The sequence below is a fragment of the Hyla sarda genome, chromosome 5, assembly GCF_029499605.1.
Source record: "Hyla sarda isolate aHylSar1 chromosome 5, aHylSar1.hap1, whole genome shotgun sequence".
NCBI classification, from domain to species: Eukaryota; Metazoa; Chordata; class Amphibia; order Anura; family Hylidae; genus Hyla; species Hyla sarda.
The window spans coordinates 287,335,769-287,361,465 of NC_079193.1; the positions used below are offsets into that span (position 1 = coordinate 287,335,769).

The 25,697-nt window shown below is 44.8% G+C and overlaps 1 protein-coding gene across 3 annotated transcripts in view; it reads right to left on the reverse strand.

The window, feature by feature from the left end:
• RB1CC1 (RB1 inducible coiled-coil 1) overlaps positions 1-15,326 on the reverse strand; it is a 153,615-nt gene extending 138,289 nt beyond the window's left edge. For 2 of the 3 annotated variants that reach the window (XM_056521914.1, XM_056521912.1), the window contains exon 1: positions 15,178-15,326. The gene's annotated coding sequence lies outside the window, so the exon portion shown is untranslated. Of the gene's footprint in view, positions 1-13,727; positions 13,820-15,177 lie in introns of those variants that run through there. The other variant, XM_056521913.1, reaches the window with a different exon arrangement.
• Between the last annotated feature and the right edge of the window lie 10,371 nt (positions 15,327-25,697).

Here is a 25,697-nt window from a genome sequence, read left to right on the forward strand (position 1 = left end):
GAATAACAGGAAGACATGCCATCAGACTGCCTCGGAAATTCATCAGCATCCTGCAGAGTGGGTCAGTCAATGGAGTTGACAGAAAAAGCCCCTTCCCTATATTTAAAAGGGCACAAAACTTTTGATATGCTGTAAAGCAAGAGTCTTCAAACTACGGCCCGCAGGCCACATGTAGCCGAACGAGGACATTTATCCGGCCCACCGCTGCCTAAGGACATCCCTTTGTCCCGAAAGATGTTTTCAGGACACAGGGATACGCTCTTGGCAGCCCTGCGTTTACTTTAAAAATGCAAGGACCGCAGGGAGGTATCGCACGCAGGGACGTCACTAACGTCCCGTGCGTGCATCCATAGCAATGGAGCGTGGAGGATTGGAGCAGCGAGCAGGATGTGCGCTGGCCAGCTTGGTAAGTGTTACCAGCGAGACGTCAGTTTCGGTGCTCCAACCACTGCTCTCCGGTCCCGGGACCTACTGCTATGGCCGGACCGGAGGAGTGGTGGTCGGAGCACTGAAGTAGGGCAGTACACAGGCATACAGCCTCCAGCGATACACTGTATGGCTGGAGGCTGTATGTCTGTGGGAGAACTATACTGCACCTAATGTGGGGAATTATACTGCACCTAATGTGGGGAAACTATACTGCACCTAATGTGGGGGGAACTATACTGTCAGCCTAATGTGGGGGGAACTATACTGCCAACTAAATGTGGGGGAACTACAACCTAATGTGGGGGAACTATACTGCCAACCTAATGTGGGGGGAACTATACTGCCAACCTAATGTGGGGGAACTATACTGCCAACCCTAATGTGGGGGAGCTACATCCTAATGTGGGGGGGGGGATCTATACTGTCAACCTAATGTGTGGGAACTATACTGCCAACCCTAATGTGTGGGAGCTACAAACTAATGTGGAGGTGATCTATACTGTCAACCTAATGTGGGGCTAACAATGCTGCCTACCTAATGTGGGTGGAAATGTGATGCGTACTTAAAGGGGTAGTCAACTAATAAGATATATAAGTGTGCATAGGAATTTGTTCATAGTTTGTTTGTTTTTTTTATCTATAGTCCGGCCCTCCAACGGTCTGAGGGACCGTGAACTGGCCCCCTGTTTAAAAAGTTTGAGGACCCCTGCTGTAAAGCATGCAAAACCAGCCTCCCTGCCTCCTTGGATACATAGCAGCCTGGCTGTGTCCACTTGTCATCACCTACGTCATGGACCAACTTCATGATTGACAGGTCTGCAGATATAAACCTGCTGTGATCGGCTCCTTCACTGTCTGTGCTTACTTCACAGTCTCCTGTGTGAGCAGAAGGGGGGAGGGGCAGGAGTACACTGCTGCCTGGGAGCAGATGATGAAAGAAGCTGGTGACTGAAGATGGGGACTGAATGGAGGATTTTTTGTTCAAAAATTAAGTGTTCTGCATGTGTATATATATATATATATATATATATATATATATATATATGTTTGTAAATCTGTGTTGTCTGTAATGTGCATGTGTAAATGAAGTCAATGAATATGTGTGTGTGTCTAATACAGGAGTACTACAATCATATGCCTCCAGCTGTTGCAAAACTACAACTCCCAGCATGCCTTCACAGCCAAATGATGTGTGGGCACGCTGGGAGTTGTAGTTTTGCAATAGTAGGAGGAACACAGCATGCAGCAACACTGCTGTAAATCTGAGTTTTACCAATCATATGCCTCCAGCTGTTGTAAAACTACAACTCAAAGGATGTGTGGGCATGCTGGGAGCTGTAGTTTTGCAAAAGCTTTAGGCACACAGTGTGTGTATTGCATAAAACCAGAAAGGAAAGGGTTACAGATGCTCACTACAGAGACCAGTGACTGAGGAGAGTGAGGGAGGGGGAATGGTTATCACCTGAGGAGAAGAAAGGGACCCGCCCCCCTGCTTCTGGTTGACAACATTAAGGTAATTCAGAAATAAAGCTAATTCTGAGAGAAATATAGGTCATGGACACAAAGTTTTTTTTTGGGTGATCTGACAGGTAGGTACGCTTTAACTGTTTAGATGTCCCAGTGACTATTGACAGTGGCATTGAAGGTGTTAGACAATCCGAATACTGCACTGATGTTCTGATTCCAGACCCCACCTTGTCGTACCGGAAGTTCCACCTCCGCATTAGTTGGTGATATGCTTGAAGGAAGGTGGCGCTCTGGCACAGTTTATCAGCTAAGCCATCCCACTTCTGGAACCACCTACTCTGTTATGGCTTATTTGGAGAGACCCTTTAACTACCTAACATTAGACCCTTAACCCCTTAAGGACTCAGCCCATTTGGACCTTAAGGACGCAGACAATTTTATTTTTACATTTTCGTCTTTTCCTCCTCGCCTTCAAAAAATCATAACTCTCTTATATTTTCATCCACAGACTAGTATGAGGGCTTATTTTTTGCGCGACCAGTTGCCATCACTCACTTTACCATTAAATGTATGGCGAAACCCCAAAAAATACTATTTGTGTGGGGAAATTAAAAAGAAAACCGCAATTTTGCTAATTTTGGAAGGTTTTGTTTTCACACTGTACAATTTACAGTAAAAATGACATGTGTTCATTATTCTTTGGGTCAATACGATTAAAATGATACCCATGATAACATAATTTTCTATTACTGTTGTGCTTAATTTTTTTTTTACGTTTATGCCGTTCACCGTACGGTATCATTACATTTTATTTTAATAGTTCAGATATTTACGCACGCGGCGATACCAAATATGTATATAAAATATTTTTTAACACTTTTTGGGGGTGAAATAGGGAAAATGGGACAATTTACGTTTTTATTGGGGGAGGGGGTTTTTCAAATTTTTTTTACTAAATTTTTCTACTTTAATTCTTACACTTTAGATGTCCCCATAGGGGACTATTTATAGCAATCATTTGATTGCTAATGCTGTTCAGTGCTATGTATAGGACATAGCACTGATCAGGGTTATCGGTCATCTTCTGTTCTGGTCTGCGGGAAGGCAGATCAGAGCAGAAGATGCCGGGAAGGCAGTGGAGGCAGGTGAGGGGACCTCCGGCTGCCGTGCTGGATGATCGGATCGCCGCGGCAGCGTTGCAGGCGATCCAATCATCCATTTTAATGACCGCGATGCTGCAAATGCCGTGATCTGTATTGATCACGGCATCTGAGGGGTTAATGGCGGACATCCGTGGGATCGCGGATCTCCGCCATTACGGACGGGTCCCTGGCTGTGATCAGCAGCCGGGACCTGCCGCGCATGATCCGGGTATCGCTCCGACGATCGCGGTTATGCTTAGGACGTAAATGTACGTCCTGGTGCGTTACGTACCAGCTCACCAGGACGTACATTTACGTACTACGTCTTTAAGGGGTTAATATACAGTAAATGGCACCTGAGACATTAAATCTCTCTTGGATAGGAAATCTTGGGATTTATTCCTTGCTTAGTTTAACCCAGTGACAACAAACTCTCTCTGATGTCTACGAAAATAACATTGGGCCGGATGGATCCAAAACTGCCTTTATTCACTGTAATTGTAAGTTTGAAAAAAAAATTGGGACAAGCACAACCCGTCCTTTGCCAACTGTATTATATGATGGAAAGGACAGCTCAAATAGGCGTTATTGAATTGGGTTGCAGATCACACATTACCACCAAATAAGTATCGCAACTTTTCTATAATGGTGCTGTTAAAAAAAAAAAATAAACACAAAAAGCGATCAGGCACAGAGGCTCTGCTGGTCTACGTGGGCACAATGCCAGTTTGCCAGTGGGGCACTTGATCACTGTGGGCACAGACTAACTGCAGTAGTCATGTACCGATTTAGCAAGTTATTGCTGACAGCCTGCAAACAAAGGCTGGCAAGGGAAGTCTTACTTGGACCAGCAGAGGAGTAAACATTTGAGGCTTTCCTTTTTTTCAATGGCTGGACAGCCCCTTTAACCCCTTAAGGACCATTTTTCTAATTTTGAAGCTCTCTGCTTGTAAGGAAAATAGACATTCCAAATAAATGTTATATAGATTCACATATACAATATGTCTACTTTATGTTTGCATCATAAAATTGACGTGTTTTTACTTTTGGAAGACATCAGAGGGCTTCAAAGTTCAGCAGCAATTTTCTAATTTTACACAAAATTTTCAAAATCAGAATTTTTCAGGGACCAGTTCAATTTTAAACAACAACAAAGACATAGGCCCTCATTTACTATTCTAAACCCGACTTCTTTTGTCGGGTTTTTTTGGCGCATCTTTGTCTGCGCAGACATCGTGCGCCAGTCTGCGACACGATGCAACATTTTTTCCCGACGGACCCGATGTGGATTCTCCCAAACCCGAAAAAGGGGCGTAACCCGACATTTCTGAGTTTTCCCACGTATTTATAAAGGTTTCCAACCCGAATTTGTTGAATTGTTGTGGATTTTTTCCCAACAACTCAGAGGAGTTGGAAACCAAAACCTACAAAACCCAGTGCGACAAAAAGGATGCGACATAATAATAAATACCAGGGGAAAAAATCAGTGGGGTAAGAAAGCAACATAGACTTAAATGGCTGGAGGTGCTCAACCCCAAATGCAGTTGTGCATATATTGAGGGTTAGCCAATGCCGGTGTTTACATCTACCACAGTAGTGCACCTAAATTCTTGTATTATTCTAATTGTTACACATCCAAACCGTCTATCTGGTGTAGGATTCTATTGTGGCACTTGTAGTCCACTGCAGGCATCCTCCATTGTATGCATTTTTATGCTGGGGATCACAATTAGCAACAGACCACAAGGGCAGGATCTGCTCCCCCAGTATATATATATATATATATATATATATATATATATATATATATATGCACAACTGCATTTGGGGTTGAGCACCTCCAGCCATTTGAGACCACGTCTTTGTTGTTGTTTAAATTTTATACTTGGAGGTGTGCAAACTCCATATGTAATGCGCCTTGAACATCTTCCAGGCAGCATTACGGAGAACCTGTGAGCACCTGGGAGGAAGCTGTGAGTCAGCCTAATGCTGCTGTAATTGCCCACTGGCCCCTGGTTTTGCTTACCACGCACATATAGGTTTAGCGTTCAGTCCCGTGCCACTTGAGAAACCTTGGCGTTGGTGTGCGGGCTCTGCTATGTCCTTCATCTAAGGATATACTGGCGAATGTCTCAATTTTAACATCAGTGTTGAGGGATAGCCAATGTCATTGTATACATCTACCACAGTAGTGCATCTAAATTCTTGTACTAGTTCAGTTTTGAAGTGGATTTAAAGGGCCTTAATATTAGAAATAATACATTATAGAAACTGCACCCCTCAAAAGTATTCAAAATGGCACTAAGAAAGTTTATTAACCCTTTAGGTATTTCACAGGAATAACAGCAAAGTGAAGGAGAAAATTCAAAATCTTCATTTTTTTACACTCGCATGTTCTTGTAGACCCAGTTTTTGATTTTTTGCAAGGAGTAATGGGAGAAAAAGCCCCCCAAACCCAATTTCTCTTGAGTAAGGAAATACCTCATATGTGTATGTGAATTGTTCGGCGAGCGCAGTAGAGGGCTCAGAAGGGAAGGAGCGACAATGGGATTTTGAAGAGTGAATTTTACTGAAACGGTTTTTGGGGGGCATGTCTCATTTAGGAAGTCCCTATTGTGCCAGAACAGCAAAAAAATTATAATAATAATAAAAATTAAAAATAAAAGGCATACTAATTTGGAAACCACACCCCTCAAGGCACGCCACAAGGAGTCCAGTGAGCCTTAACACCCCACAGCTGTTTGACGACTTTTCTTTAAAGGGGTTCTCCGGTGCTTAGACATCTTATCCCCTATCCAAAGGATAGGGGATAAGATGCCTGATCGCGGGAGTCCCGCCTCACGTTACGCCTCCGCCCCCGCGTGATGTCACGCCCCGCCCCTGAATGCAAGCCTACGGGAGGGGGTGTGACAGCTATCACGCCCCCTCCCGTAGGCTTGTATTGAGGGGCGGAGCGTGACTTCACACGGGGGCACAGGCGTGACGTCACACGCAGTCGGCCCTGTGGTTGCCGATAATCAGACCCGGATCGAACACGGGGAATGATTACAAACGGAGTGCCTGTGCACGATCACGGGGGTCCCCAGCGGCGGGACTCCCGCGATCAGGCATCTTATCCCCTATCCTTTGGATAGGGACAAGATGTCTAAGCACCTTTAAAGCCCCTTTAAAGTCTGATGTGTAAATTAAAATTAATTTTTTTCACTAAAGTGCAGTTTTTTCCCCCAAAATCTTACATTTTTACAAAGGGTAACCCCATACCACGTTAGGATGTAAAATGCTCTGCGGGCGAACTACAATGCTCAGAAGAGAAGGAGTCACATTTGGCTTTTCGAAAGCAAATTTTGCTGAAATTGTTTTTGGGGAGCATGTCCCATTTAGGAAACCCCTATGGTGCCAGAACAGCAAAAAAATAAAAATTTAATTAAATAAAAAAAACACATGGCACACTATTTGGGAAACTACACCCCTCAAGGAACATAACAAGGGGTACAGTGACCCCACAGGTGTTTGACGATTTTTTGTTAAATTTGGATGTGTAAACAAATGTTGTTGTTTTTTCACTAAAATGCTGGTTTTTCCCCAAATTTTACATTTTTACAAATGGTAATAGGAGAAAACCCCAGTATGGAAATACCCCATGTGTGGACTTCAAGTGCTCTGCTGGCGCACTACAATGCTCAGAAGAGGAGGAGCGCCATTGAGCTTTTGGAAAGATAATTTGTTTGGAATGGAAGTAGGGGGCCTTGTGCGTTTACAAAGCCCCCCGTGGTGCCAGAACAATGGACACAGAATTTAGTAAGGGGTGCAGTGAGCATTTACACCCCACATTTTTCATTTGCATGGACCACTGTTCCAAAAAATCTGTCAGACACCTGTGGGGCGTAAATGCTCCCTGTCCCCCTTATTACATTCCGTGAGGGGTGTAGTCTCCAAAATGGGGTCACATGTTGGGGGTCCATTGTTCTGGCACTATGGGGACTTTGTAAACTCACGTGTTCTTCAATTCCGGACAAATTTTCTCTCCTAAAGCCCAATGGTGCTCCTTCTCTTCTGAGCATTGTAGTTCACCCGCAGAGCACTTTACATTCACATATGGGGTATGTTCTTATTCAGAAGAAAGGGGTTACAAATTTTGGAGGGCTTTTTCCTACTTTCGCTTGTGAAATGAAAATTTTCACATCCAACTTTAACGAAAATTCGGCAAACACATGTGGGGTGTTAAGGCTCACTATACCCCTTGTTACGTTCCGTGAGGGTGTAGTTTCCAAAATGGGGTCACACGTGGGTATTTATTTTTTTTACGTTTATTTCAGAACCACTGTAAATTCAGCCACCCCTGTTACATTCTGTGAGGGGTGTGGTTTCCAAAATGGGGTCACAGTTGGGTATTTATATTTCTGCGTTTATGTCAGAACCGCTGTAAAATCAGCCACCCCGTTGCAAATCACCAATTTAGACCTCGAATGTACATAGTGTGCTCGCAGAGCATTTTATGCCCACATATGAGGTATTTCCGTACTCAGGAGAAATTGTGTTACAAATTTTGGGGGTCTTTTTTTCCTTTACCTCTTGTGAAAATAAAAAGTATGGGGCAACACCAGCATGTTAGTGCATTTTTATTTTTTTACTCTAACAGGCTGGTGTAGACCCCAACTTTTGCTTTTCAGAAGGGGTAAAAGGAGAAAAAGCCCCCAAAAGGGGGTGTATATGTAGTGTATTATTATGTGTTAGTCTAGTGTTTTTAGGGTACATTCGCATTGGCGGGGGTTTATGGTGAGTTTCCCGCTAGGAGTTTGCGCTGAGGAGGGAAATTTGCTGCAGCTCAAACTTGAAGCAGGAAACCCACTGTAAACCTGCCCGTGTGAATGTACCCTGTAGAGATATCACAATTTATCATCACTGGCTTTGTAATAAAAACATTTCTCAAAACCCAACGTAGTGGTATGTATAGATTTCTTGGGCCAGTCACTTACCCTTTTACGGTTTGTCATTCTGGAGTGAAGTCAGATGGGGATGCATAATCATGATACACTGTGGTGGCCTTATAGGGGTTGAAGGTGTGAATACCTTACATTTGCGCAGTATGTGCTCTCATCGCTTCCTTCTGTACTGCAAAGATGTAAGTTATTCATGTCTCCCATGCCAGATAAGCCCACCTATACCTCCAGCACACCATAATGATGAACACCTATTTGATGGATTCAGGAATCTGTCAGATCGGAATAAAACAGCACATAACTTCAGAACAGGGGAAAGGAAGGGCAGGAGGGGGGGTGGGGAATGGACAAACCGTAAAAAGGTATGTGATTAGCCACACCCCCCCCCCCCCAAGGAATCTGTACATACCACTACATTGTGTTTTTAGAAATGATCACAGGTCCTCTTCAACTGGAATGCAGGAAGTTTGACAATACCAAGTCCTTGCCCAATCTCTTATATTAAAATCAAAGGCTCCAAATCAGTAGGTTTAATTTTTCAGAGGCCTTTTTATAAATTAAAGGGGTACTCCACTACCCAAGCATTCGGAGCATTTTGTTCTGAACACTGGGTCCGGGGGTCGTGACGTCACGGCCACGCCACTTGTGACGTCACGCCATGCCTGCTAAATGCAAGTCTATGAGAGGGGGTGTCCCATAGACTTGCATTGAGGGGGGTGTGGCTGTTACATCATTTTGGTCAGGATTTTCAGACAACATAAAAACATAGAATGTGTCGGCAGATAAGAACCATTTGGCACATCTAGTCTGCCCAATATTTCTGAATACTATAAATAGTCCTTGTCCCTAACTTATATCCCCTGCATGCTTAAACTCCTTCAATGTATTTGCAGCAACCACTTCTGCAGGAAGGCTATTCCATGCATCCACTACTCTCTCAGTAATGAAATACTTTCTCATAACCACAAAAGGGTTGAAAATACAAAAAGTATGCAAAAGTATTTCAATAACATTTTTTCTCTGTGTCAGTACCAAACCTGGTTTTAGTAAAAATATTGAAACTGTATGTGAACACTGCCTAAGTCTGTACAGCAAACAGCTGGGGAGTGAACACAAGGATACCGTACGACTACAGAGCACAAGGGGTTTGGACAAGAGTGTCAAAATGTAAAAAAAATCCACTTTAATTCCCCAGTATATTTTAACTTCATGCAATAGAGTAATTTGCACACTCCCAGTCTGAGTTCTGAGCCCCTCACAATCTATATATATAGCTGGAAGAAGCATGTGGCTGTGCGCTTCAATCCCTAGCTGGCCACTCAATCCAACTCATTGCAGGAGACAGGCTCCACAGACCCACAATGGAGTCCTCCTGCAATGAATCGGATGAAATGGCCAACCACAGAGTGAGGTGCACAGCCACATACTTCTCCCAGCTGTATATAGAGCTCCTTGGGGGTCTCAGAAATGATAACCGGAGTGATTAAATCTTTTAACATGTCTGTGCAAAACATCACTTTTTTTTTGGAGTGACAGTAAAGCCACCCACTTCTCCAGCAAATAACTCACGATGGAAGCAACTTACCTGATCGACATGTTAAAAGTTGTTTTTAATGACAGTAACACTCTAATAGAGTTTTTTGGGACTTTTTTATTGATGGTCTATCTTCGGGATAGGCCATCAATATCTAGCCATTGGGGCTCCGATACACAGCACCCCATCGATACACTGTTTGCCAGAGAAATGGTGCCTGCAAACACTGTGAACTAAGTCAGTAGACAGCTCTGTACATTGTATAGTGGGATTACTGCAGTTCTCATCAAATTCTATGGGAGCTAAGCTGCAGTAACCCAGCACAGCCATTACACAATGAGTGGAGCTGTGTTTCTGGCATTATTCACTGTGTATGCAGTCACCTTAAAAAGGGTATTCTGGTGGAAAACAAAAAGGTTTTCAAATAAACTGGTGACAGAAAGTTAAACAGATTTGTAAATTACATTATTTAAAAACCTTAATACTTCCAGTACTTATCAGCTGCTGAATACTACAGAGAAAGTTGTAAAGTTCTTTCCAGTCTTACCACAGTGCTCTCTGCTCACACCTCTGTCAGTGTCAGAGCAGGAGAGGTTTTCTATGGGGACTTGCTCCTACTCTGGACAGTTCCTGACACAACTTTCTCTAGTATACAGCAGCTGATAAGTACTGAAATGATTAAGATGTTTAAATAGAAGTACAGTGGTCCCTCAAGTTACAATATTAATTGGTTCCAGGAGAACCATTGTATGTTGAAACCATTGTATGTTGAGACCATAACTCTATGGAAACCTGGTAATTGGTTCTGAAGCCACCAAAATGTCATCCAAAAATAGGAAAAAGTGAGGATTAAAGAAAACTTAGTAGATAACTAATACAGATAAAGCAAGTCCTTACATATAAAAGTAAGGAAGATCTGCTGGGATCTGTAAAAGGATAGGAGCTTCTTCAGGGTCCTCTACAGAACACGCAATGTCCAAAAAAAGTTAAATGGAGCCACCCCCACCTGGTGACCAAAGGAACAGCTAACTGTGGCACAGGTAAAGAGTAATACAGAACATGTAGTACCTCCCTGTACTGAAGGGGGCACTACCAGACAGCCAGTCAGTGCATATACTTCAGTAATACAGGTATTTTACGAGTAAAATGCCCAATGTAATTGGTCAGATCTTACAGCCATTGACATGTTTCACAGATCTGGACAGTCCGTAGCATTGTATGTTGAGTCTGGTTTCAAGTTACAATGGTCCAGAAAAGACCATTGTATGTTGAAATTATTGTATGTTAAACTATTTTAAGTTGAGGGATCACTGTAAATTACAAACCTGTTAAAGGGGTTGTGCGCTGCCCTTCCTTTCGGAGCTCTGAACGCAGCATCCGAAAGTTCATTACTCCGAACGCTGTGTGCGGGCTTCCGTGTTCGCGACCGCCGGGCGTGACGTCACGCCTGGCCCCCTCGTGACGTCACGCCCGCCCCCTCAACGAAAGTCTATGGAAAGGGGGCGCGACCGCTGTCACGCCCCCTTCCCATAGAATTTGGGTAGAGGGGGTGGGCGTGACGTCACGCCCGGCGGCCGCGAACATGGAAGCCCGCACACAGCGTTCGGAGTAATGAACTTCCAGGCGCTGTGTGCGGAGCTCCGAAAGGCAGGGCAGCGCACAACCCCTTTAAACTTTCTGGCACCAGTTGATTTGAAAACGTTTTCCACTGGAGTACCCCTTTAAATTTGGAATACAGCTGATTGACAGGGGTACCTGGCATTGGACTGCCACTTATCAGACATCAATAGTCTATCCTGAAGATAGGACATCAATGAAAAAGTCACAGAAAGCTCCTTTAAAACAGATTAGTAAGGTCTCCTATACAACCCTACTTGAGACGCAGAGCTCAGAAATATACTTTTCAGTATTTTTGTGTAAAAAGCCATATAACCACTGCCAGGACTCAGCGTCTCCTCCTATATAAAACATAGGAGACCTGACACTTCCACTATAAAATCTAGTAGATGTTCAGACTTCCTCATGAATCACTTTTAAGTGTATGTTTTCTTGGCAGTGCCACACAAAGTGCTCACACTGCACTGGAGACAAGTGCAGTCAACAACTACCTATGTGTCATTACATGTCACTATGCTGCACGCCTTACACACTCATTCCATGACAATGCCAATTATGTCTTCCTTAACCTGTTCAGGACCCAAGACGTATGCATACGTCTTGGGACCCTGGTACTTAAGGACCCAGGACGTATGCATACGTCCTGAGTCATTCCGGTCTCCGCCGCTCGCCGGGCAGAGATCGGAACCGGATGCCTGCTGAAATCGTTCAGCAGGCATCCAGGGCAAACGCCAAGCGGGGCCATGTAGGCCCCCCCACGTCGGCAAATCGCTGCTGAAATCACAACAGCCAGGATCATGCTGAAGTACAGGAGCGAGGTGGCAAGCCTGCCACCTCCTCTTATCCCCTGCGATTCCTAACCGACCTATCGCAGGGGGGGTTACTTCCTCCCGCCCTGCCCGACCCCTGGAAGTCCGGGGAGAATGGGGAGAAGATCGGAGGATGGGGGAGTGCTGGGGCTCGGCCCCGGTACTTACCTCGTCCCTGAAGACCCGGATCCCGGCGGCAGAGACGGCGGCGGTGGCGACAGGTGTATTGATCTTCGGCGGCGGCGTGGGACCTTTGCAGCAGTCCAGACCGCCGTAAAGCGATCTGGACTGCTCCATCTGGTCCCCTTAAATTACAACTCCCAGCATGCCCAGACAGCCCTTGACGTCTGGACATGCTGGGAGTTGCAGTTTTGCAACATCTGGAGGTCCACAGTTTGGAGATCACTGTGCCCTTCCAGATGTTGCAAAACTACACATTCTCAGCATGCCCTTACTGTCCACGCATGCTGTGAGTTGTAGTTCTGTAACATCTGGCCCTTCAGATGTTGCAGAACTACAACTTCCAGCATGCCTGGACAGTTTTGGCATACTGGGAGTTGTAGTTTTGCAACATCTGGAAGGGCACAGATTGGGAACCACTGTATTAGTGGTCTGCAAACTGTAGTCCTCCAGATGTTGCAAAACTACAACTCCAAGAATGCTGCGAGTTGTAGTTCGGCAACATATGGCTCTAAAGATGTTGCCGAACTACTACTTCCAGCATGCCTGAGAATGTTATGGAGTAGTGGTTTTGCAACAACTGGAGGCACACTGGTTGGGAAACATTGTCTGTTTCCTAACTCAGTGTTTCCCAACCCGTATGCCTCCAGCTGTTGCAAAACTATAACTACCAGCATGCACTGATAGACTGTGCATGCTGGGAGTTGCAGTTTTGCAACAGCTGGAGGTCCCCCCCCCCCCCCTCCCCCCTGTGAATGTACAGGGTACATTCACATGGGCAAGGGGGCTTACAGTGAGTATCAGGCTGCAAGTTTGTGATGCAGCAAATGTTGTGCGGCAGCTCAAACTCGCAGCGGGAAACTCGCTGTAATCCCCCGCCCGTGTGACTGTACCCTAAAAGCACTACACTACACTAACACAAAATAAAAAGTAAAAAACACTACATATACACATACCCCTACACAGCCCCCCTCCCCTCCCCAATAAAAATGAAAAACGTCTGGTACGCCACTGTTTCCAAAATGGAGCCTCCAGCTGTTGCAAAACAACAACTCCCAGTATTGCCGGACAGCCGTTGACTGTCCAAGCATGCTGGGAGTTTCGCAACAGCTGGAGGCACCCTGTTTGGGAATCACTGGCGTAGAATACCCCTATGTCCAACCCAATGCAAATTCCTAATTCGAATATGGCGAACATGGCGCTCTCACTTTGGAGGCAACAGTTTAGGGCCACATATGGGGTATCGCCGTACTCGGGAGAAATTGCCTAACAAATTTTGGGGGGCTTTTTCTCCTTTCACCCCTTATGAAAAGGTGAAGTTGGGGTCTACACCAGCATGTTCGTGTAAAAAAAATTTTTTTTTACACTAACATGCTGGTGTTGCCCTATACTTTTCATTTTGACAAGAGGTAAAAGGGAAAAAGGCCCCATTTCCGAAACTACACCCCTCACGGAATGTAATGAGGGGTGCAGTGAGAATTTACACCCCACTGGTGTCTGACAGATCTTTGGAACAGAGGGCTGTGACACCTAGTCCCCGCAACTGTTCCACTCTCCCTTATCCCAGTGATAAAGTGTCTGTATGGACTTGTGATTTCCACTCGCTTACCTGAATAAATCACTGCTCTACAGTTGTCATATTTGGTGAATTGCCGTGTCTTTTACTTCTATCTAATGTTCAAAAAGAAAATAACTTCTTCTGGAGCATACAGCAGATAAGTACTGGAAGGATTAATATTTTTAAATATAAGTAATTTACAAATCTGTTTAACTTTCTGGCACCAGTTGATTTAGAAATAAATGTTTTCCAGTGGAATACCCCTTTAAGAGGAATCTGTCAAATGGGTGTTTGCACAGTTATAAAGTCATGTTTTTCTTATTAGCTCAAGTGTCATAAAGGCTGTGCTGAGCTGCAGCATGCATGGTTCCTTCCTCCTCCACCCTCCCTGCCCTGTATGACTGATGAATAGTTTGGCCTCCAGCACTAAGGGTCTATTCACACGGGCGGAATTTCCGCCTCAAATGGAAGTCCAATAGACTTCTATGGGATTCCACACTTTAGAATTTCCGCATGGGGAATTTTTGCATGAATTCTGCACCAATTCCACAAAATACCGCACACATGCCAGAAACCACCCAAGGAAGCGGAATTGGTGCGGAAATTCCGCCCATGTGAATAGACTCTTAGCCTTATATGTAAATTATACAGGGCAGGGAGGGAGGGAGAACTTTTAAGAAAAGCTTAATTTTATAACTTTGCAAACAGCCATTTCTATACAGTGGTATCTTGGACAAGGCTCGGGGTATTTAGGGTAGGAATGAGAATTGTCATTCTTTTTTATCTTTATACAGGGGTATACCGGGTAGAACTAAGAATTGTCATTGCTTTTCATCTTTATACAGGGGTATCGCAGGCATGCCTAGCTTTATATAATTTGACAATTGTTTTGTACAATTTCACTAAATAGTTCTATAAATACCGGCCATACTGACTAGGTCACATGACCACATCAACCAATGTTTAGTACTGCTTGTATAGAGACCAGTCACATGACTATCATGTGACCCAGGAGCATGACATCAGTACATATGACGCAGCATTGTCCCACATAGCATACAAGAATTGGGTTAAGGAACCAAAACTTGGAAAAAGGGACCAAGCTGTCAGGGGGATCTGTGGAGGTTATTGGACATCCTTGTGACACAGTGAGAGCAGTAAATATCACTGTGGCAAGGGGTGCCAAGCCAACCAGGACCACATGGGCAGCCACAACAACCCCACATGGGTGGCAACATATGGCAGGACAGTCCTGCCATACACTGTGCATATAGATAGTGTGCTGGGGGTAATGACAGGATACAGGGCACAGCTCTGCCATGTTTACAGCTGAGGGTGGATTAATGGGAAGCATCTGACAGGGGCCTGAGTGTCAGGCCGGGGGAGGAGCTGTCAGCTGGTTCCTCTGCCTCATCTCCATGTACACCACAACAAAGGGGCTCCCCCACCCGGCGGGGCTCCGCGGCGCCTCCACACCCCCTCCGCCCTCACCCCGTCATACCCGGGCACAGTGTGGCCGCCACTCAGGAAGATCCCCTTGTTATTGTTGTTGTTGTTGACGACTCAGCATCGCTCAGGCTGCTCGTTTCCGGCGGCGGCTCTAGCATCGCGAGACTGACGTCAAATCACGCGTTGCTTCAGAAGAGCGAGACACACAGGGGAACTGGGGATAGGGTGGGGGCGGGGCGAGCTCGCAAGTCAGTCAGGTCATGACGTCATGGGCAAAGGGAGAGGCGCGGGCAGTGCGCTGTGTGTGCTGAGATGTTGTCGTCGTAGCTGAATGATAGATGAAGGGGCCTGTGTAGTGCTGACTATATAAGGCACTGTTTCCCAACCAGGGTGCCTCCAGCTGTTGCAAAATTATAACTCTCAGCGTGCTGGGAGTTATAGGTATGCAACAGCTGGAGGAACCTCGGTTAGGAAACACCGGTCCATTGCTACTTAAAATATCATGTTAGGTGTACGGTGTCCATTTTAGGACATTGTCAGACGTAACTCAATCATCCGTCGAGTGAAACGCCGTCCCGCCTCCTCCCTCGAACTAATCGCCGTCAGTTGTCAGCCGCTTCTCTGTCAGGTGAAACGGCGTCCCCCCTCGGGCCAATCGCCGTCAGACGTCAGCCGCAATTCCGTCCTCCGTCATGTGAAACAGTGTCCTACCTCCTGCCTCGCACCAATCGCCGTCCTCCTTCAGCCACAACTCCCTCATCCGAAACTCCCTAGTACAAAACGCTGTCACGCCACAGACGATTCTCCCTAAGTCGCAACTTCCTGCCGCATAGCAGAGCCAACGCTGCACAGTATTGTATAGCAGAGTCGAAACTGAAACTCGCACGTGTGTACTATGGACACTACATGTGCTACAGAGTCTGTATAGCAGAGCCGACATTGAATAGCGTGTACAGCAGAACCCATATATAGCAGAGAGCGGACTTGGCTCTGCTACATGGCAGGAAAGTTTTTCGTCTGAGGGATGACGGAGTTTCGGATGAGAGAATTTAGGATGACAAAGGAGGGAGTTGCGGCTGACAGAGATTGGCCCGAGGGAGGAGGCGCGACGCCATTTCACCTGATGTAGGACGGAGTTATGTCTGACAACTGACGGTGTCCTAAAATGGACACCGTATATGTGAGATTATAATAACCCTTGGAGTCAGGAGTCCCATGGTATTATATCTACTGTAATTCAAAGGAGTGTGGAGGGCCCATGCACGCCACGGACATATATTTACGTCTGTGGCCAGGGTTAAAGGGAATCTGTTATCAGTATCATCCACACTATTCTGTTGGTACAGGCTTGTAGTGGGGGTGACACTGATGACAATGATACTTACCATCCGTAGATCCGTGCCTCCATTCGTCCACAATTCTGGTTATTCTTTATATGGTAAGCCTGCTTGGTGTACATATGGCTATTGTACACGTGGAGGAGAGGGGTGTAGATGTATACTGGAGCACCATTCTTCAGCATAGGAGGCTCTGAGGATGCCAACCTGATTCACCACTCACCTGGGGTTTGGGAGCATCCTGGTGTACAAAGCAGGCTCATTACCATAAATTAAATTAACAGAATTGTCAGATTCGAAGAGTATTGCATATTGATCCATTCTGTATTGTAAGTGAAATTGAATGGCACATAGCAGGCCTAAGGTGTGGAATAGTTTTTACACAAGTAATGAGAAGACGCTTGCACAACATGGAGCTATGAGTCTATATCCCATATAGCTATATCACATATAGCTGCAGGTGTTCTATTGACTTATTATGGTACAGGGCGAGGTGGCAAAGGAGGTCTATCCTGTTTAGTCCCCTTTTTGTATTGAACACAATAATAGCTGGAAATTGGTCTGGCGCCCATTAGAGCAACTCCTGAAAGAGACCTTCATGAAGAAACATCACACCGATCCTACTCCCGGGTATGGTGTGGGGTGGCATAATGAACAGTTGCTCTGTTTATTCCACGTATACTTACATCACGGTATTTCATTGATTTGGTTGTGGAACCAGTCATGTACCATTTCTTCATAGTGGCCCAGGAGCCTTTATTCAACCCAGCATTGAGCCACATGTTGCCTGTGCTACTGTGAGCATCCTGTATAGTATAAAAATGCTGCCATGGCCTGCAGCATCTCCAGACTTGTTCTTCATCGAGCACTTGTGGGTCACCATTGGTTGACAATTGCAAAGAGAGCTGCCAGCTGCAGATTTTGATGATTTGTGTGCCCAAGTGCATTCATCGTGGCAGAGCATTCATCAGACAACCATTATTAACTTACCGTAATTGATAGCATGCCAAAGTAAGTGTGCTTATTTTTGCACGTGGCACTCATACTCAATATTGAATACATTGAGATAAATATTGTGTTTTCATTTTTTTTTATTTTTCTTTTATCATTAACGTCTATTAACTCTGTGATTTATATAATTTTAGGACTTTCCTTTTTGAAAATTGTGTTTAGGTTAAATAATACTCCCCGTAACTACATATTACCACCACATAGTGATTAAATATTTACAACATAAAGCTCAGTATACCAAATCCAATATTACAAAGAAAAATACAAGGGACAAACAATATTGCTACGTCTGGACCACATATTACCACCGCAGAATAATTCAATAATGCAACCATAATGTTACTGAATAGAAACCACCATACACAGACTAACATTACCCCCATACAGTTTTCACAGTAAGGGATAATTATAATCCAGTTACATCCATTGTCTTACAGGCGTTTTCTTCTCTGATCTGAGCCATCCATTTTCTTTTTCTTCTCCATGCTCCTCAGAGTGTTGTGATCATTTCTTATAGCAATAACTAGTCTCCACAGAAACTGTCAGACAAATATTTTTGGGTCCTTGCTTTTCCAAAGCCATCCTTACCTTTTCCCTACTCATAATGTCCCATATGGTAATAATGCCCACCTTGGTAGGAGGTGCTCCCAGTAGGGTAGATAGTTTTCAGAGGTGCCCTCTTATCAATAAATAAATAACTTTCTCAGTCTGGTACAGGCAGAGCCGTAGCTGGCTGTAAAGGGGGGCGATGACGTGAATGGCAGAGCGGGCTGTGAGTTCCCTGCTCCACCATTCACTGTCCCATAGGCTGCAGTCTCTTAGCGCTGCAGCCTATGAGCCTCTGTGATGAGACCCCTGGCAGGCCGGCACAATGATGTGATGTCATTGCGCCGGCCAAGGAATCACGGCGCTGTGGCTCATAGGCTGCAGTGCTGGAAGAGAGAGCTCCGGCCATCATTGGAACCTGGACAAGGTATGTATTATTGTTGTTATTTTTGTATATATAGGGGGCACAGAGGGGCATAGATATAAATAAGGGGGCACAGAGGGGCATAGTCATACATAAGGGTGCACAGAGGGGCCTATTCATACATAAGGGGGCAAAGAGGGGCCTATTTATGCATAAGGGGTACAGAAGGGCATATTCATACATAAGGGTGCACTGTGTCGCATTATATATATGAGGGAGACACAGAGGGCACATTTTTATATGAGAAGAACAGGAGGGCAACATATATGTGCCCTCTGTGTCCCCCTCATATATATGATGCCCCCTCATTTTTTAAATATGCCTCCGTGCCCCCTCATATTTAAATAAGCCCTTTTGTGTCCCCTTATGTATAAATAAATAATAATGCTCACTGTGTCCTCTCATTTATAAATATGCCCCCTTATTATACTATTTTACAAGGGCTCACTTTTTGTGTCATGAACTGTAGTTTTTAGCTTTACCATTTTTGTCTTTATGGGATTTTTTGGAGCATGTTTTATAAAAAAAAAAAAAAAATGTTATGCTATATAAAGTGACAAAAAAATCATCAATTCTGGACTTTGGCATTTTTTTTTAATGTTTACACCATTGACCGTGTGGTTTATTTAATTAATACTATATTTTAATAGTTTCTATGTAGTATGGGCATCCTCATCCTGGTCTGACGAAGTGCGGAAGCACGATACGGCTGGGACCAGTCAGCCGGATCCACCGGCATTCCTGTCTCCCTGCACCTGTATGTTTTAACTGCACGTCTAAGAATAAAGAAGTTGTCGCTAACTGTTTGTGGTGAGTGACGCTCATTTTCTCTGCCCTCTCACACGTTTGCTATATTTTAATAGTTTGGATATTTACGCATGCGGCGACACCATGTATGTTTATTTTTGTTTACAATGTTTTATTTAAAAAAAGGGGGAGGGGTGATCAAAACTTTTATTAGGGAAGGGGCTTATTTACATTTAGGGGCTGATCGGATAAACCGGAGGCAGGTAGGGACCCTCCGCTTGTCGTCTGAACTGATCAAGACACCGCAATTTTGCTACGGTGGACCTGGTCTGCTCAGAGGACATTTTAGATGAATGTCTTTTCAACAGGTATACAAAAAAATAAACCTGTACTCAGCTCCAGCGGTCCTGCTCTGCCCTGCTTCCTGAGCTGCAGTGTGACGCTTGGGCCCGGAGTGACATCGGGCCCCAAGGTGTCATGCTGCTGCTTAGCTGGCCAAGGCAGGACATCACTACGGTCAGTGGTTGGCTCAGCAGCAGTATGACACACTGGGCCACGATGTCACTATGGGGCCAAAGCATGCTGCAGCTCAAGAAAAGGATTGCAACTGGGGACCGGAGCAGGGCACAGCAGGAGCGCTTGAGGCTAGTACAGGTTTTCTATGTAGTATGGGCATCCTCATCCTGTAATATACTCCCAGGGCTGTACTCACTATTCAGTTGTTGGATTCACTATATACGTACATTACATTACTTATCCTGTAAATCTTTTACTAGAAAAATATATATCATAGCAAACACAATACCAGTACAACTTTGCCATAACTGAAAACAACTCCATGAAGTAACATAAACCCAAACTTTACATTTAAAATAAAAGAACATAAATAATGCCTAACTAGCCAGCCCAGTTTTCCTAAAAATACTAGAAACACACCTTACATAACCAAATATCTAACTCACATGCATTTAAAACTAAAGAAAAAAAGAGTTCAAACAACACCCATTTATAAAAGTATAACGTATATCTTTATTAAACACATATTTCCTTAAAAACATATGAAATATGCAGCAATGGAGAGTTAGCAACTAATGAGTATCCAGTACAACAAAAGGGGCAATAAGGTTGCTCAAAGAATTATAAAGTGCCTACTAGCTCATCATCCAAATGTAAGAAGAATTATATTGAAAAGCCTATACGACATCACTCTAAAATGTATATACTCATCACTCTAAAAAGTAATATTACTAACAATGTTGTGCATAGAATATGTCCTACGTCAGAACCATCTACCCATGTAGGTAACAATAGTTAATCCACCCCATGGTAAAATCATATATATTAACCATAAAATGCCAGTGCATTACATATACAGAAAGGGTACTGAGTAGATGCAATTACTTACAGCATTGTATCGCCATGGTGACCATCATGACGATACACCGCTGTAAGTAATGGAGTTCATTAACGTACTATATATATCCGGAAAGTGACTGATATGGTCAGTACCTCTTGAGAAAGGGAAACCAAAATGATCGTAGGGGTCGGGGCTTTGGTCGCTCACCCACATGGGTAAGGTTATGTCTTCACTCTGATGCTATTGCGTATCATCCGTGTATTTGCTATGGAATGTGTCTGCATCTACTCAGTACCCTTTCTGTATATGTAATGCACTGGCATTTAATGGTTAATATATATCATTTTACCATGGGATGGATTAACTATTGTTACCTACATGGGTAGATGGTTCTGACGTAGGACATATTCTATGCACAGCATTGTTGGTAATATTATTTTTTGTTTATTGTGAGGAATCATGTATACATTATAAAGTGATGTTGTATAGGCTTTTCAATATAATTCTTCTTACATTTGGATGATGAGCTAGTAGGCACTTTATAATTCTTTGAGCAACCTTATTGCCCCTTTTGTTGTACTGGATACTCATTAGTTGCTAACTCTCCATTGCTGCATATTACATATGTTTTTAATGAAATATGTGTTTAATAAAGATATACTCTCTGATGGGTGTCAATATGACACAAGGGAAACACTTGTGCATCAGGCTAGAACTGTGGTATCTAACTCTCACATGAATACTCAACTTGCATTACCGAAAAAAGAGACATAAAAATAGCACTGTTTAGCTGTAACACAAAAACACCCAAACTTGGGAAAATCACACATTACAAACAGAAAACACAACAAGCACTCCCACTACACACCATTTAAAAAAATATATAAATAACATTAATAATACTATACCACACACGCGCACACACACACATTTATACATATCTTAGCTACATTTTACCTTCGAGACCTAGACCAAAGAAAACTAAATCCACAACGGGATACAAAAATACCAAAGAAAAATGACTACAAATATATCAACTGGTTCGACTGCCATATCTATCTTTACTATAAACACTATATAATACAAACCAAAATATAAAATAAACAAAAATATAACATATATATTATACATACTATATACATATAAACTATATACACTATATACACCAATAAATATACAGAAAACACACCTACAAATACAATAAAACAAATTACTCTAAACTGTCCCTTCACCTACACCACCTGCCCTACATGGGTCAGAGTCCATACATGGGTCAGAGTCTCCTTACAGAGAACATTTCTCGCAAGATTTGATGACTATGTATGTGGTGGTGGTCGGTGCACGATAGGGATACTTGAGAAAGGGGGCGTGACCTCTGAAACGTTGGAAGGGTCTGGCGCTCATTCAGCGGTTCTCCTTCGTGAGAGGAAGGAAGGTCCTCTGAACTCCATAGGCCCGAGAAAGGGAGAAGATTGAACGGAGCTCTGATGGACTGTCGCAGATATCAGTGAGCACTTGGGGTGATTATTGTGTGTATTTCTTAAAAATTCCTGCCTGAAGGCTGCTACTAAAGGAAGTTGTTTCAAAACACAAAAACTGCTTTGTGATTTTTTTCTCTTGAACACATGTCTGAATAATGACAAAGGCCACCTTACTACGTTCCGTCAGAAACAGTTCAGACAGGAGCTCCAAGTGCATGGAGCATTGTGTAACAAAGCCTCTGCACGACTTGGAATCACCGTCATACTTGGAATGCAAAGGCAGCCACAGCTGGGAGCCAGAAGACACTGCAGGAGCTGGAGGTGGGAGTGGGCCAGATTGTGGTACCTGGTGCTGTTGCAAGGCCAAAAGCTGTTGCATCATGGCTGAAAGTTGAGAAAATTGCTGCCCCTGTCAGGCCAACTGCTGCGACTGACGTACCACAACGTAGGGAAGATCCGTGACTTCAGGCAGGCATACCTCAGCGGGATCCATGGCCGGATCTTACTGTAATACTCATGTTTCTGAAGACAGGAACCCCGGTGGATGTGGATCCGCTGGACCTGTGTGGCAGATGTCTCGGACTGTACCAGGGAGCGGAGTCTAAGGTGCCGTTGGTTTTCACCAGAGCCCACCGCAAAGTGGGATGGACTTGCTGCTGCAGGCGGTACCCAGGTCGCTACCCCTGGCATGGCTTGACCACACAGATGGCTGAGGAGATGCGAGGCACAGGAGGGATAAGGCAACTTGTAGTCTGGATAGCAGAAGGTCAGGGCAGGTGGCACAGTAGCGTAGTCAAAGTGAAGCAGGACTTCAGTAGGCAGGCGGCAGAGGAGCAACGTCAAGTCAGAAGAGCAAGAGATCTGATACACGGCAAGGCAATACAGAGGAATGCTTTCTCAAAGGCACAAGGCAACAAAGATCTGGCAAGGAACTGAGGATGGTGGAGGAATTTATAAATGAGCCACAGGTGAATTACACTAATGAGCATAATGACCCTTTAAATCTTAAGGCTGAGGCACGCGTACGCACCCTAGATGACAGGGACACGCGTGCCGGAGCGCAGAGGCAGGAGAAACACCCAGAGAGTAGTTGACTGGGGCTCGCATGCGGGCGCGTCCCCTCCCAGCCAGAGACTCTCACACTTATCCTGGTTGATCTTGGACCCGGATGCCTCCGAGTAGCGGTCCACCTCTGACATCACCCATCGGCCTTCCTCTTGTGAGGAGACAAACACGGTGACATCAACAGCATACACTACTGCCCTCAGAGCTGAGTCCGGCACTGCCAGGTCCATTCTTACCCCCGCCAACGGTCCACATTCAATCCTCCTAAGGAAAGGATCAATTGCAAACACATATAGCAACGGGCTCAAAGGACAACTCTGACGGACGCAAGACCCAACCTCAAAAGAGCGGCCAATCCAACCATTCACAAGCGGGAAACTCTCTGCCCCTACATACAAGGTCTTAATCCAATTAACAACCCCCCCCCCCCCCCCGGCAGGCCATATCTCAGAAGAACAGACCAGAGGTACTCATGGTTAACCCGATCAATTGCTTTTGCCTGATCCAAGGACAGCAGATACACCTTCCAGTGGCCAGCCCTACCCCGCTCCACAGCCTCCCGGACACTGAGCACAGCACCAAAGGTTCTGCGGCTCAGAACATAGCAATGCTGAGCCCCCGAAAGGAGGCGGGGTGCAAACTCCACCAGCCGATTAAAGAGCACTTTTGCCAGAATTTTTCTGTCCACATTGAGACGCGCTGTGGGACACCAATTCTAAATGTGGGACAGGTCTTTACTCTTTGACAGGATTATCAGTGCTGACCTCCTCATTGACTTCGGCAGAGTGCCCGAGGATAGACACTCATTAAATACCTCGGTTAAGAGGGGAACTAAAGTGTCCTTAAAGGTCTTATAGAACTCAGATGTTAAGCCATCTGGACCGGGTGACTTCTTGAGGGCATGCCCATCAATCGCCATCCTGACTTCCTCTTCCAGGATCATCTCTGTCAAAACGTCAAGAGAGGGGTCTACTCCTGGTTCACTCTTTCAGCCAAGAAAGCTGATACCTTATCTCGAGCTAGATCCTTTCTTCCCAAGAGGTGCGAGTAAAAGGATCTGACAACCCCCAGGATCCCTGATCTGGACCTTTTCAGGGATCCCGTACTATCAATCAGTCCTGAGACTACTTTACTATTCACTGACATCTTGCAGTTTCTGTAAGGGTCGGGCGAGCAATACTTCTCGTAATCCCTCTCAAAAACCAAAGATGCATGTCTGTCGTACTGGCACTTCATCAGCAAGGACTTCACTCTGGTGATATCATCACGACTACCTCCAGTGGAGACAAGATGCTCAAGTTTCTTCCTCAGGCTCTGGTACAAGGGGCACCTTTTTAGGCTTCTGAGGCCCGAAAGCTGGCGGAAGAATCTTGCAACCCTTTTTTGAACATATCCCACCACTCTGACTTACTGCTACAAAAGCCCAGCAATGGTACCTGGCTCTGAAGAAAATCCTCAAAAGACTGTCTTATATCCGCTTCTTCCAAGAGAGACGAAGTGAGCTTCCAATAGCCTCTGCCCATCCAGGGGGTTTCTGTAACATTCAGAGAAAACAAAATTAAACGGTGATCGGAAAACTCCACCTAAACAACAGACACTGCTGAAGAGATGGCTTCCTCCTTTAAATAAAACCTGTCTATTCTGGACCTACAACTACCCCAATGATAGGTAAATCCTGCGTAGCCTGGGGTGTGCCGAATGTGGACATCCACCAGGCGAGCCTCACTCGCTGTGCTATTAAGGGCAACGTTATCTTAAGTCAGCTGAAACCTCCCCTGTCTTGGCAGCATTATAGTCCCCTCCAAAAACCACCTGCCGACACTTCCGGTCCCACTTAGACTGTGGGCCGTAGATGTTAATAAAGCAAAGTTTTTGTTTCTTCATGAGAACATCTAAGATCAGGCACCTCCCCATTTCTAACTCCATAACCCATCGGCATTCTACCGCTGAGGTTAAAAGGACCGCCACTCCGCTATATGGCTCTGCCGCAAGAGACCAGTAGGAGGGTCCATTCCTCCACTCTCTTTTAGCCTTATATATAGATGTCATGTCTGTATGCCTGGTCTCCTGTAAAAATAAAATATCAGCATTAATATGGGCAAAAAAAATCATAGGCCGCAAATCGAGCCGCATCTGTCTTAATGCTGGCAACGTTAATGGATGAGAAGAGTCAACGGAGAGTGTGCCGCCATCAAGGGTGATTGAGTTAGACAGTTTTCTTTTTCCCACCATCCTTCCCATTCACCTTACTACCCTCCTCATCAGATGGTGGTTTACCCCTTTTTAGTGAGATGGATGTGTCCAATTTCCCTTTATTTACCATTTCCTTGTTCCCTGACTGTGGACCAGTCCCCCACAAAGACATATGTTCCCCAGGGAGAGAGGACTCAGCGTCTCCTGTGGGCCCCACCGCAACATCCAAAACCTCACCCCCAGCCTCCTCTTCTGAAGAGGAAATGTTGCGGAGGGCTTGGAACCTGTTGGAGAGTTCAATCAGAGGGAGTTCAGTTGTACCTTCCTTTTGGCATCTGGCGGGTGGGAGATGATCTTAAATCTCCCTTTTTCTTATTCCTCAGAGTACCCCGCTTTGTTTCTGCCCATCTC